The 12,325-nt window shown below is 39.2% G+C and overlaps 1 protein-coding gene across 3 annotated transcripts in view; it reads left to right on the top strand.

The window, feature by feature from the left end:
* Positions 1-394: 394 nt before the first annotated feature.
* The window catches only part of SHOC2 (SHOC2 leucine rich repeat scaffold protein), a 104,539-nt gene continuing 92,608 nt past the window's right edge, over positions 395-12,325 (top strand). Inside the window, exon 1 of one of the 3 annotated variants that reach the window (XM_075935478.2) lies at positions 395-543. The gene's annotated coding sequence lies outside the window, so the exon portion shown is untranslated. Of the gene's footprint in view, positions 566-664; positions 930-12,325 lie in introns of those variants that run through there. The other 2 variants (XM_075935479.2, XM_006135001.3) reach the window with 2 other exon arrangements.

The following is a 12,325-nucleotide window of genomic DNA, read 5'->3' as shown; positions in this document are numbered from 1 at the left end:
CCATCCCTGTGAAAATGAGGTGGGGGGTGGGAGAGTGAGCAATAGAAGGGTGAGGGGAAGAAAACAGACAGAGTGGGCGGAGCCTTGGAAAGGGGGCGGGGCATGGGTGTTCGGTTTTGTTCCATCAGTAAACTGGCAGAAAGAGGCCCCTTGTTAGGGCAGGTGGGGCACGTGAGTGTCTGTGAGGGGACCCCTCCTGCTGCTGGAGTGGGAACATGGCTATTGTTGTCCTACTTTCCCTTAACAGTTCTACTCTGTTGCCTGTACCAGCTCCCTTTATTTTTATCCCCCTTTCACCAAAAACAACAACAACAACAAAAAGGCAAACACGGCCAGGGCTCAACTGTTGCCCCTGGCAACAAGGGCACTTCCGCCCTCATCCAAGATGGCGGCGGCGCACGACGCTCTACCGGCCGCTCTCTATGGTGCGGCGGAGGCCTGTGGGTGGGGAGTCCCGTGACGGCTCGGTGCGCGGTGACGGCGGCCGGCAGGGTGGCGGGGCCGGGCCTGAGAGTGGCTGAGGAGGATGGCGGAGCCCTCACGGTGAGGGGCCGGGGGGCAGCAGGTAGAAGCCGAGGCAGGGGGCGGTTAGGGCGGGGAGGCAGTTGGCGCTCGAGCCGGGCGGGTGGGGGCCGCCGGGCTGAGGGAGGCGCGGGGGCTGCGCGCGGCGGGAGGGCCGGGGGCTGCAGCGGCGGCGGCCGAGGGTGTCTCCGTAGCCCTGGCTACAGACACTCTCCCAGCACTTGCTGCTGCCAGGCAGCGCCTGTAGGTGGAGGCGTCTCGGCTCCAGGCTGGGCCGAGCTGCCGCCGCTGACAGCAGCCAGGGGCTGGGCCTAGGAGGCAGCCAGGCAGAAGAAGCAGGAACCGCAGCCGCGATGGTCGAGAGCAGAAGCAGGAAGCCCCCCACACAAAGGCTCCCGTGGGAGCAGGTAAAACAGGCTCGTGGGGAGAAGGGTGGGGGGCATGGAGAACGGTGGCTGTTGGTTTTGCAAGAATATGCCATGCTGTCATGCTTTAAAAATATATCTTCTCCGTGTTCCCTCCCCACCCCTGCTATAAACAAAGCGAGGGATGTTGTCAGCTTTATCCTGATTAAAGGGAATCCTTTCCAGAGACTCCTTGTGGACAGGTTCAAACAGGAGACAAACGTACCAGTCATCATTTAAAAATATGCTGTCTGTTGCGCCTGGTCCCCAGGGAATAATGTGAATAAACCTTTGCCTGGCATTTGTTTGCCCGTGAAGGTACAGATCAGCTGGATAGCCTCTAGGTTTATGAGCAGGTGGGATGAACTCAAATGATTGCATATTGTGTGAATTTCTTCATCAGTGGTGTCCTGCCTCTCTGCAGCTTGGGATATTACTTTGATACATCTGCTTCTTCATGTTGTGAAATGGTGATATTAAAAAAAAAAAAAAAAAAAAAGAGGAAGCACTGTTTTTACAACTTTGCATTCCCTCAAACCAAAATACTGTGAGCAGGCTGAAGAGAAATTAAAGATGCTTTATGTATGTGTATAGTAGCAACCAATATACAGAGTAATGATTACCTAACATTCTTTTTCATATACATATGAAATTCTTTTCCTGTTTCACTGAATTTATTTACTGTGCCTTTTGTATTTAAACTGTAGAGATGTTGTGAAGAACATTTAGCGACAGCTTCTGATACACATGTGATTGTGAAAAGTATGTTCCTTGTCTATATAAATTACATAAATATATCTCTAAGTCATTAGAGAGTAGCAGTTATAATGCTTGTATTGGATTGTTACTTATACTTGACTAGGGTTGTGTTTGTATGTGAACTGCATAGCAGTTCAGCATGACTAAAGTTTAATGGAGAAATATTGTATTTGGTCTGTACAGGGATTTATGAGTAGAAATTGAAATTTTTAAAATGCCATCATATATAAAAAGTACTAAAATCATACTAAATGTAATTGCAGTTAATATATTTTAATTGATACGGCCTTTGGAAGCATGTATTTTATGTAATTATGCACGTCTGTGCACAAAGACACTTTCACAGCAGAATATTAATGATTGAGTTTTAATTCTATGAATTGTAATTAGTTTCATGGTCTCAGTCTTTTGGAACCAAAAATTACAGAACAAATATTAGCCAATGATTTTTTTTTTACAAATTACTGTGGGTGTGTGTGTGTAATATATACATTGCTTCTAATAGGCAAATTATTTTTTTTCGTGTAGCTATAGATCCATGTATCTTTAGGTATTATTGGATGCATCGATTAAGGGCTTGAAGAAGGTGGTAGTCATATGAAGTAAAACAACATGTACAGCCATATTTTAGGCATAGCTTGCATAATGATCTCAATATAGCCCTCAGATGATTTCTTTAAAAGATTTCTGCATCTTGAAAGTTTGTTAGTACTGTATCATACATACATTCACATTTTTAAAAATACACTAATATTGTCAATTCTTACCATTTGAGCCTCAGTATTTTAATTTTCTGTTGGTTAATTTTGAGCTCTGAGCAAGTGAAATGAAAAATTTAGTAGGTTGAACTGGATCTGTTCAGTTCATGTTAGACATTATATGTGTACAGTTTTGTCGAGGTCTGTGATTTCTGTAGATGTAACAAGTAAAATGATTAGGCAGCAATCACCTACATGTAATCTGAGGTGTACCAGAAACATTAATGGGGTATCTTGGATTCTTCCTTTGAAAAGAGCATGCTTTCCCCCTGTTTTGTTCTAATCAGAGCAACATAACACTCCCCAGTCTACTTTTTATAGAAATGTAAAGCGGAATCCCCTACCTCACATAACAGCAAAGGTTGGGTTAGTAAATAGTACTGGTTGTGACTAGCTGCTGATCCTGGTATAGTTTTATCTTGCCAGCATGACACATCTGTAAGGCAAGCGGTATGGGGAGGGGCGTTCCTTTGTTATCTTGACAATTAAATCACACTAATGGAAGTACTCTAATTTAAGAACATTAGATTATTGAAAGGCTTCTATCTGACCATGAATAATGTTTATAGCTTTCTGCATGTCCTGTTAATTTACAATAACTGGTTTTCTTTTAACATTTTCATTGTGTGTGCTTCCATTAGGAAATCCTTGCATTTATTGTTACATGATTATGGCTTTCTAGAAATGAGTGATTCTACTGAAACAATGTGTGATGGTCCCTATTTCAGTATTGTCATCGTGAAGGAATTGTTCACTGGCGTGTGTATAATATAAGCAAACCTTGTCAAGGGTTGTATAATACCTTAACTGAGTTAAGAATGTGAAACTAGACAAAGAAGCATCAAATTTTATATTGGTATCAGCCTTGTCTAATAGATACCTAAAGATTGGTGGGAAAGATGTGCTCAAGGTCCAGGATACTATCTTTTGGGAAGATTGCATTTTACAATAAAGGAATACAATTGTCACTGGGAGAATATTTGAAATTTCAGATGTGGCAAAAATATCAGCCTTTATAATTGAAATTTGAATGATAATTAAATACAGAAAATTCTTTGTTTCTGGCTTTTTTTGATCTTCTGAGGATTAATGAATTATCCTCCATGCGAATTGCACCTGGTGGGCGAGGGGTGTTGAGGATTGTTTCTTCCCTCTTCTCTGCCCCTCCTTGCCTATTACAGTCAAGTGTTCACTGAGTATTTCCCTCTTTCTCCATCAGATCCTGATGGCCGTTTCTCTTTTCCTATCCTCAGTTAAATAGGTGTTGGCTTTTTCGGTGTCTTTCAGAAGCTTGACACTCTCTTGCTGCATCTGGTATAGATTACCTTGGTAGTATGGGAGCAGCGTAAAGCATCTTGCTCCATTCTTGGTTAAGAGGGGGCGGTGTCAGGTAAATGTTGATATGTTGCACTAGCCCATTCTAGTCTGAGCAGTACTTACACAGATGTTTGACCCACTGTTGGGAAGGATTATTAACAAGTCCTGATGTCTGGTCAGCACTCAGGTTTTCTGAAATTATTTGAAGTTTGATATGTTTACTTGTTTCCTGGGGTGGTGGTTTGTGGATGCTTTTTGATACAACAAATCATTGTATTTTTCCCCTTTCTCTTTTCTATATTCATATATTTAATTTTGATTACTTATTGAGTTGTGCTTCACCTTGGGGAAGACGACACATTTTTTTATGGAGGCTTTTTTGGGGGGGCGGGGAAGGGAGTAAGAGGCACCGATGGTATGGAAGATTTAAGTCTCCCCAGCAAGCTTGTAAAGACTAACATAATACTTGTTTACATTACAGTTGCACTGTCTGACAATACTGCATATTTTCTGTGTCTGAAGTACAGTTTGGTATATTACAACCTGTAGCAACTGATGATAAAGTAATGTTTGTGGTACTAATGTTTTAATTTTTATGCTCATTATGCCTACACTTCTGAGGTCTGATATTTGGATAACATAGTACTAAGCCTCTCTTTAAGTAGGGGATATTCTGGAATCAAACTCTGTTCAGCATAGTATTTCTTTACAAAGCGATGTCTGATTACAAAGAGTTATACGTATATATTGCCTAGAGATTAACATATGGTTCTTTTTAAAAATAAATAAATTGTGCTGTGTTTGTAAGCTTTTTTTAAAAATCTCAGAGTTCATATCAAATAGTTATTTACATCACTTGTAAAGATCAGTACATAATAAGAGGAATCTGTGGTATACTGTAAGGAAAATATTACAGTACATGATCTCGTAAAGTGATACATGCTAGGATACCCTCAAGTACTGTAAATTGGTCCCACTGTGGATGCTCAAAGAGCTTTTTTTAATGATTTTGGTATGCTTATATCGTTAGTTCTTTTAGCATTTTATTGGTTTACTGTTAATTATTTAGATACATCATAGACCTTTAAAGTGTAAGAAATAGGAAAAAAAATTGAACAATTTTAATCTTTCCTTCTGAGTTCCTTTCCCATGTGTGCCAAAGGATAGCATGTAATCTGTGTGTGCTGGTGGTGATAAACTGCATCTTTGTTTTCTAAATATTTTATTATATTTTAAAGTTGTGCTATTAACATTATTGTGCTAAGTTAAGACTTATATCTCATCACATGAAAACCAAGTAAATACATTTTGAAAAGAGTTTTTATTTAAAATTTGGCACTTGGCTGCCAGTGGCAGTCATCTTGTTGAAAGGGATATTATTTTTACACAAGCTGTATGTGAATTGTGATGTTCAGGCCAAATTGGATATAGTTTGATGTTAGCTTTCTCGCACAAGTCCCTTGGCTGCCTCATGAAGTAGCACATATCTAAAGTGAGGGTAGAGTATATAGTATTATCCATAAGATAATATGCCTGTGGAATCATAATGATTACACAGACATGGTCTGGTTCTGTGGACCTTTGTACCCCAGTACTCAGAGGCTTATCATTATGTATGGAGTCTGATCTTTCTTTTGGCATTGTGTATAGACCACAGAAGCTGTGCACCTTATACAGTGTTAAATAGCTTTTTAATACCTTGCACATTTACATTATAATGGCTGCCTAAATATTGCAATACATGTTGGTTCATGCTCGTACTGCCTAGACTGTTGGCGTTTAAAAAAAAAAAAAGATTCTTTATGTGAACATAAAACACTGCCAGCCTTGAACAAGATCTAAAAGGGGGTTCTGAAGCATGTCATTAAGTGGTGAATTCTGTTTGTGATGAGGTACAATTTTTGTTTGTCCACATTTGAGTCTCCCACCCTTTCTTCCCAAATGTTGATGTAGGACTTGGAGATAACACCAATTTTTTTTTTAAGCATGTGTGATTCTTTTCAGCAACTGTTTCTAAAACTATTTTATATATGAGATTGCAGAACTATTATTTTCTTGGAATCTGCACCTGCATTCCTTGCATATTGCAAACTCCAGTAGATTTTTTAGGGATGTTAAATATCGATTAATTGAATAGTTAAGTAACCTCATGAATTCTTATCGGTTGGTCAACTATTCTATAATCCCTGTGGGTGGAACTGGCAGCCAGTGCACTCTGGCCTCACTCTTGAGGAGCCCCCTGCTACTCCGCACTGCTGCCTCTGTGTCAGAGGCAGCAGCGTAAGGTGCCAGGAGGGAGCTGGTCCGTGAGGGGAGCCAGTTAAAAAATCAGTTCCTCTCACGGCCCGGCTGCCTGTTGCCCTGCGCTGCTGTCTCTGATAGAGGCAGCAGTGTGGGGTAGCAGCAGCCCCTATCTGGGGCGGGGGGGATGTGAGCTCCCGGACCTGGTGCAAGCCGGGCTGCCTGCCCACCCAGTTCCTAATACACTTTAAATGCCGAGCCACAGCAGGGGTAGCTCCTGGATCCATTGCAAGCCAGAACTGAGCTAGACTGATAGCCAGCCTGCTAAATATTTACAGGAAAAGGTGGGGGGGGGGGGGGGGGGGAATGTGTGTAGTCTATAGTATTAACCTATAAGTTTTGATTATTGTTAATTGGTTAATTGACTACACTATCATGAGCCTAATTTCATTGGGACTGATGTGTGCAAAGACTGCAGAATTAGGCGCTCCAGGTAGCATGGTAAGAAAATCTACATTATTTTAAGATTAACATTACTAAAGGCATTCCTAGTTCCAGTATCTGCACACCGATATGACTGAATCCAGGCACAATTTGTGAGAACTGAAAGACATAGATGCTTTTACAAATAGAGGTTTTGTCTAAGGATGTTAAGAAGCCGCTAACTGTAGTTGATGCAATTTGCACAGTCAGCCTGGCTGCTCCTGCAGCTGGCAAGAGATGGGACTGAGCAGTCCAAGCTTGTGCCAACTCAGGGACCACTGTGGCTCTGCCTTTCTCCTCCGCTGCAACTGTGGGGATGGTGCTGGGGGATCAGCTCCTGCTCCCCTCCTGCTCCTGCAAGGGAGGGGGGAGTGACTAGTCGCTTAGTCACTCGATAAGCTTAGGCTTATCGACTACTCGACTAGTTGCTTACGTCCCTAGTTTTGTCATCACGTGTGTCTGTTAAACGGTTCCTTTTCAAAGCAGTTAAGTGATATTAACTAGTATGCCATTTACATGACTGTATTGGTGAACAGATGTTCTGTGGTATTTGACTAGCATAAGTTACCCCTTTTTGCTAAAGTTTGAATTTAGTTGTCCTTGTTGTCGTCGTGGCAACTCTTAAAGGAGATGTGGCCTCTTTGCAGATCAAGCACTTCCTTGCTTCATCTCTGCCTTGATTCTTACATTGGTCTAGATGTATAGTTAGTTTGTTTGTCAATAGTTAGTTTGTACCACTGGATTTTTTTGGTGTCCTCATGATTGCTGGTCATGTAGTGACATGCAGTTAATTAAAAATATGTTTAGTTAGATACTGCCTTATCTTGTGGTACAGCAACAATATATATAAGGAGACAGGATGCCATAGCAAGTAGTTATCTATATTGTTTTGTTTAATCAAGTGTAATTTTAGGGTTAACTCTTTTATACTTTCTTCAAAAATGAATGTAAACAACACCCATAATGATAGCATGTTTGATTCAATTAGTTTTTCCTATTTCTAAATGTGTAATGTTAGTAAATTGGCATGCTTGTTTATATAAAAGCACATTGAATAATGTGACAAGAAGACAGCTAATACATTTCATGAAATAAAGGTTGGTCCTGTTGGAATTAGATGTGTAATTATGAAAATTTGAGGAGACCTCATCTTGCAGGTGACAGATACTGAAAAACCATAAAATTTCTCTCTGCTGTCATGCAGACGTGAACGTCCTGCTAGTATCTTACAAAGTGTAAAAGATATAACTTGAACATTTCATTTTTAACAGTATTAGTGATAGCGAAATCTTGCTTTGTGAAAGCCAGTTTAGATGAAGTAACTATGGTGACAACAATCATTTCCATGAATAATAAGATTAAAGAGTAATCAGTGAAAGAATAAAAATAATCTTGCAACGAAGGCACTGAGAATTTGAGCCGAAATGTCTGAATTTTCATTTGGACTTTAATTATCTCTAGAGTGTAACGAATAAAACCATGCTGTGGTGTCTTGAAAACATTGCACAACTGGTTACCAATTCTGCCATGGGATTTTCAGATCATTAGATGTAGGCTAACTGTACTCAAAATCAAAAGGGAATCTTAATTGCCACTGCTAGAAATTGACCAGTCTCTACATTTTATATAGACTAAAATGTTTTTTAAAATGAATTTTGCGCATTTGCAAAGTTACCTACTAGGGAGCCAAGGATCCTGAAGCCCTATATTTATCCTCAAACTGTTTACTGTGGATCATGATGTTGCAAACTTCTTTCCTCCTTTCTCCTCCATGCTCCCATGTTGTCTGATCTTGATAAAATGGGAGTTCAGTCTCCATGTTTTAGTCAGGCTATGGCTTCTCTGCTGGCACTGCCAGTAAATGCCTGCCAGTGAAATCTGAGCTATCAGTCTCTCCTATTTTCATAGCCTTTTTATATTCTCCAAATAGATTGCTTTGTATAATAACCCATGAAATTAACAATGTTTATTAATAACACAATGGAAGTAGAAACATTTACATTATCTTCATATGTTTTTGATTATTTAAACTTCTTTGGGGGGGAAAAAAGAGTTTGCATAGGATAGTGTATCTTTAATGAGAGAGACCAATTCAGTGTCATTGTAATTTAAAACTTTGTATTACAGTACAGTAAATCTAAATCAATAAAATATTTCTGAATAATTGTCTAACACTCTTTGTATTAAAGCAAATTTAGGTAGTGTAGTGTGTATAATATGAAAGACTAATTAACTCCTTAACCAAGCAACAGATCTGTTTCATTTCCTCGTGTTATATGCAGTCAGGTAAAATAGATATCTGCCTCCTTTCTCTTTAACAGATCCTGTAATCAAAAGGAAAACTTTTTTGTTATCAAGAGGAAAAGGGCAGTTAGTCAACTTTTGCTGTTTTTTATTGTATGAATTCAAGTATTTGAGAAGTTGTAGCTTTATGGATTTTGTGCTGCTAGACAGCTCCTTAGTATTTTTCCAATGACTTCAATCAGTTCCATCTGAAAAGTAGAACTGCGCATTAAGAATGTTTATTTAATCCTAAAGGATGTTAGGCAGAGGCCATTCCCCTTCATAATTCCATAAATGTTAAATTCATTCTAGAAGCCCTTCGTTCCAGGGAGCTCACTGAATGTATCAAAGAGAACATGACTTCACTAGCAAACTATATGGCTCCTGTAAAAGCGGGATGCATCAGGTGATCTAATATATAAACAGAAGCTCATAGCAGCCTAAAATAGGTCTTCATAAAAATAAACAGTGCAAAAATTACCTTCTAAACAAGGAAGTAAAGGGCTACCAGGAGGAGCTGTGTATGTGGTAGTATGTGTTGTTAAAAAATGCTGGGCACAGATGAATGTGAGGGATTCGCCTTGAAAACCCAGTCTGATATTGTCCCTGATAACAGGGGATTCATTTACATCTGTATATTGTTGACAGTTGTTTATGCAATCCCAGTTGTTTATGCAATCCCAGGGATTAAAAAACAAAACAAAAAAATGTAGAAAATATGCAAAAAGATGTTTTCCATAGTTGATTTGTTATAGAGATGGGTGAAACCAAATGAGGCACATAATAGCAGTTCAGGACTCTTTTTAAGTCTGTAACAATGTTTTTAATATATTATAAAATTTAGTAGCGATCTGTGTGTAATATATAATATTGGCAGAATTTAACTTTTTTATAATTTCAACGCATAAAATCATGTGGTAAAGAATTTTTATTTTCATCAGTTTTAAATTTTAAACTCTGCATGATTTGCAACTGTAATTTGATGGCTGTAGATGTTGAAATTCAGAAAGTGAAAGCTTTATAACTTAAAATACAAATTGTCACCATTACAAGTCAAATTATACAAAGTAAATTTATTAAATCAAACAAGTTCTCAAGCTGCATTTTTCTTTGCTTATCTGTAAACTTAAATTATCAATGGAAATATTTTTTCATCAGTGTGTGTATGTACAATAAAACGGAAGTTTTCTCACATTTTACCAAGAACAATCTTATGTTTTGGAGCCTAGTAATATACAATATTTATTCACTTTTCAAGTTTTATATAAGTGACTTTCAGGACAAACAGAATTTTATACTATTGGCTAAGTGTAGGGATGTAAGAGACTAGTTGAGTCACTACTCAACTAGTCGCTTCCCCACACCTTTGCTGCCTCTATCAGCCATCTTAAAAGCCTGTTCCCCCCCAGAACCATCTTCACAAGGGGTAGGGGAGGCAGAGGCTCAGTGGGGGACTGGGTATGAGCTGAGACCCAACTGTCCCGGCTCATGCCCAGTCCCAGAATCGGCACCTCTCTGCTTCTGAAATGTATCCAGAGCCGTGGGCAGCTCTTACTACATTTCCAAGACAGAGACGCAGCAGGGAACCTGCAGTCCCCACTCACCCCAGGTTCCCTGCTGCGCCTCTGGCTTTTGAAATGTAGCAAGAGCCCGCTGGTGTGTCGTGCTACAGTTCAAAGGTAGAAGCACAGCGGGGATAGCGAGCGCCCCCTCCCAACTTATCGACTAATCAGGTAGTGGATAGAAATTCCATCTATTACTTATTAATTGAAATTTAATATCCTTAGCAAAGCGTTCTATTGAATTTAATTTTTTGATGATGATTTTTGTATTTTTATCATGATTTTGTTAATCTACATTTCTGCTGATTTGTACCAGCAAATTATTTTACGAACAACAACAGATTTTCTGCTGACTTGAAGCCTGTATAATTGCATTGAAGTGTATGATATTGTACAAAGTACAAATGAGTACATATTGTGTAGCCTGTTACATATTTTTTTACTGCTGGTTATGTGTTTGCTAGCTGGTATGCTGGGACAATTGATTAGTACCTTGCTAGATGACATGTAATGTGTTGTGTGGTTTTTACTTAGAAGTGGCAGGTCTGGTGGGGGAAGTAAAACTTTAATTAGTATTAGTGTTCCCCTGAATTGCAATTAATGTAACAAGTAGATAAAACTGGATGTTTTTCATTGCTTTTCCCATAATTTTATTTTTTTGTCTTTGGCAATCATGTAACCACACTTATGCAGCCCTACCTAGGAGGAAAACAAAACTGTGCAAAGAAGTGTTGGTTGATTGATATTCGTCTTGTAAAAGACTTAGAGAATGATTCTAAAATGGCTTTATGCATAGCTCATCATTCTAGACGACTTCAATTATACACAACACTCATTGATTAGGCTTCAATTACAAACTTATCTGTATTGTTATTTTGCACTTCTAAAGTAGGATCTTATTTACTGAACCAACTAGCTGTTAAGTGGAAACTAGCTGTTAAGTGGAAACCAGAGTTTTTTTCTAAAATGCAGAATTTATATATAAAAATACAGTACTGGCAACAGGAAGATCTGCATTCTCAAATGGCAGTGAATGTGTAACAAAGATGTGGGTTCAGATCCTGCAAAACTGATTTGTGTTTGTAATCTCATTGAAATCAGTTAGTCTGTTTTTAAGAGGAATTACATGTTTGGACCCTGTACTCAGTGGCATGCATATTCTAAAATGTTCTTGAAACAGTTCCAGCCTTTCTGCAACAGACAGATGGGATGCATACTCCTCCTTTAACAAGCAGTTAGCTTTGCTGGTATGATTGAATTTTCATCCCTCTCCCAGTCTGACTTCTCTCTTGGTTCCCCACTGTTTCCTCTGGTCTTTCATAGAGATCATAGCAGCTTTACAATTGCTACCCTCCAGTGGTAGTGAAAAACACATTCATTTTGAGGTTTGAGAAAAATATTTTAAGAAAAAGAGATGAACTATTTCCCCCTTTCAGCATTTGCCCCTCCCAACATACAGCACCGTGCTTCGCTGAGTATGCTGCATGAAAAGCAGCTTTAAAAAAAGTTTGTGAAATTTTTGAACTGTAACAAACACTACAATTTTCATTTGTAGCTCCTGTTATCCAAATCTCAGGATACTTTAGAGAATTGATAGAAGATTAGCCTTCCAACACTTTTGTTACAGGTGGCAAAACTGTATCCGATAAACTACAAAACTGTATCCGATAAGATTAAGAGATTTTCAGAAGAAGAAATAGAAGTTAGGTGATCAGCTCCATTTGACGGAGTGTCAATGGGGAATCAATGTCAAATTCTGATGCACACCAGATTTTACTGCCTTAATTGTGACTAGGCTAATGTCACATTAAAAATGAATAAATGATGGAGTTGGATTATCAGCTAGAACACCAGACTGCTAATTGTGTAGTCTGACCACTAGACAGGTTCCCTTTTCCCTGCCTCTGACACAGGGGCAACAAGGTTGGGGGGGAGAAGGGGAGGGACTAGCTGAGTAGTGACTCAACTACCTGATAAGCCTAGGCTTATTGGGTAG

Source organism: Pelodiscus sinensis, chromosome 8 (genome assembly GCF_052426305.1).
Source record: "Pelodiscus sinensis isolate ZL-2025 chromosome 8, ASM5242630v1, whole genome shotgun sequence".
Lineage (NCBI taxonomy): Eukaryota > Metazoa > Chordata > Testudines > Trionychidae > Pelodiscus > Pelodiscus sinensis.
This window is presented reverse-complemented; position numbering and strand designations above follow the sequence as displayed.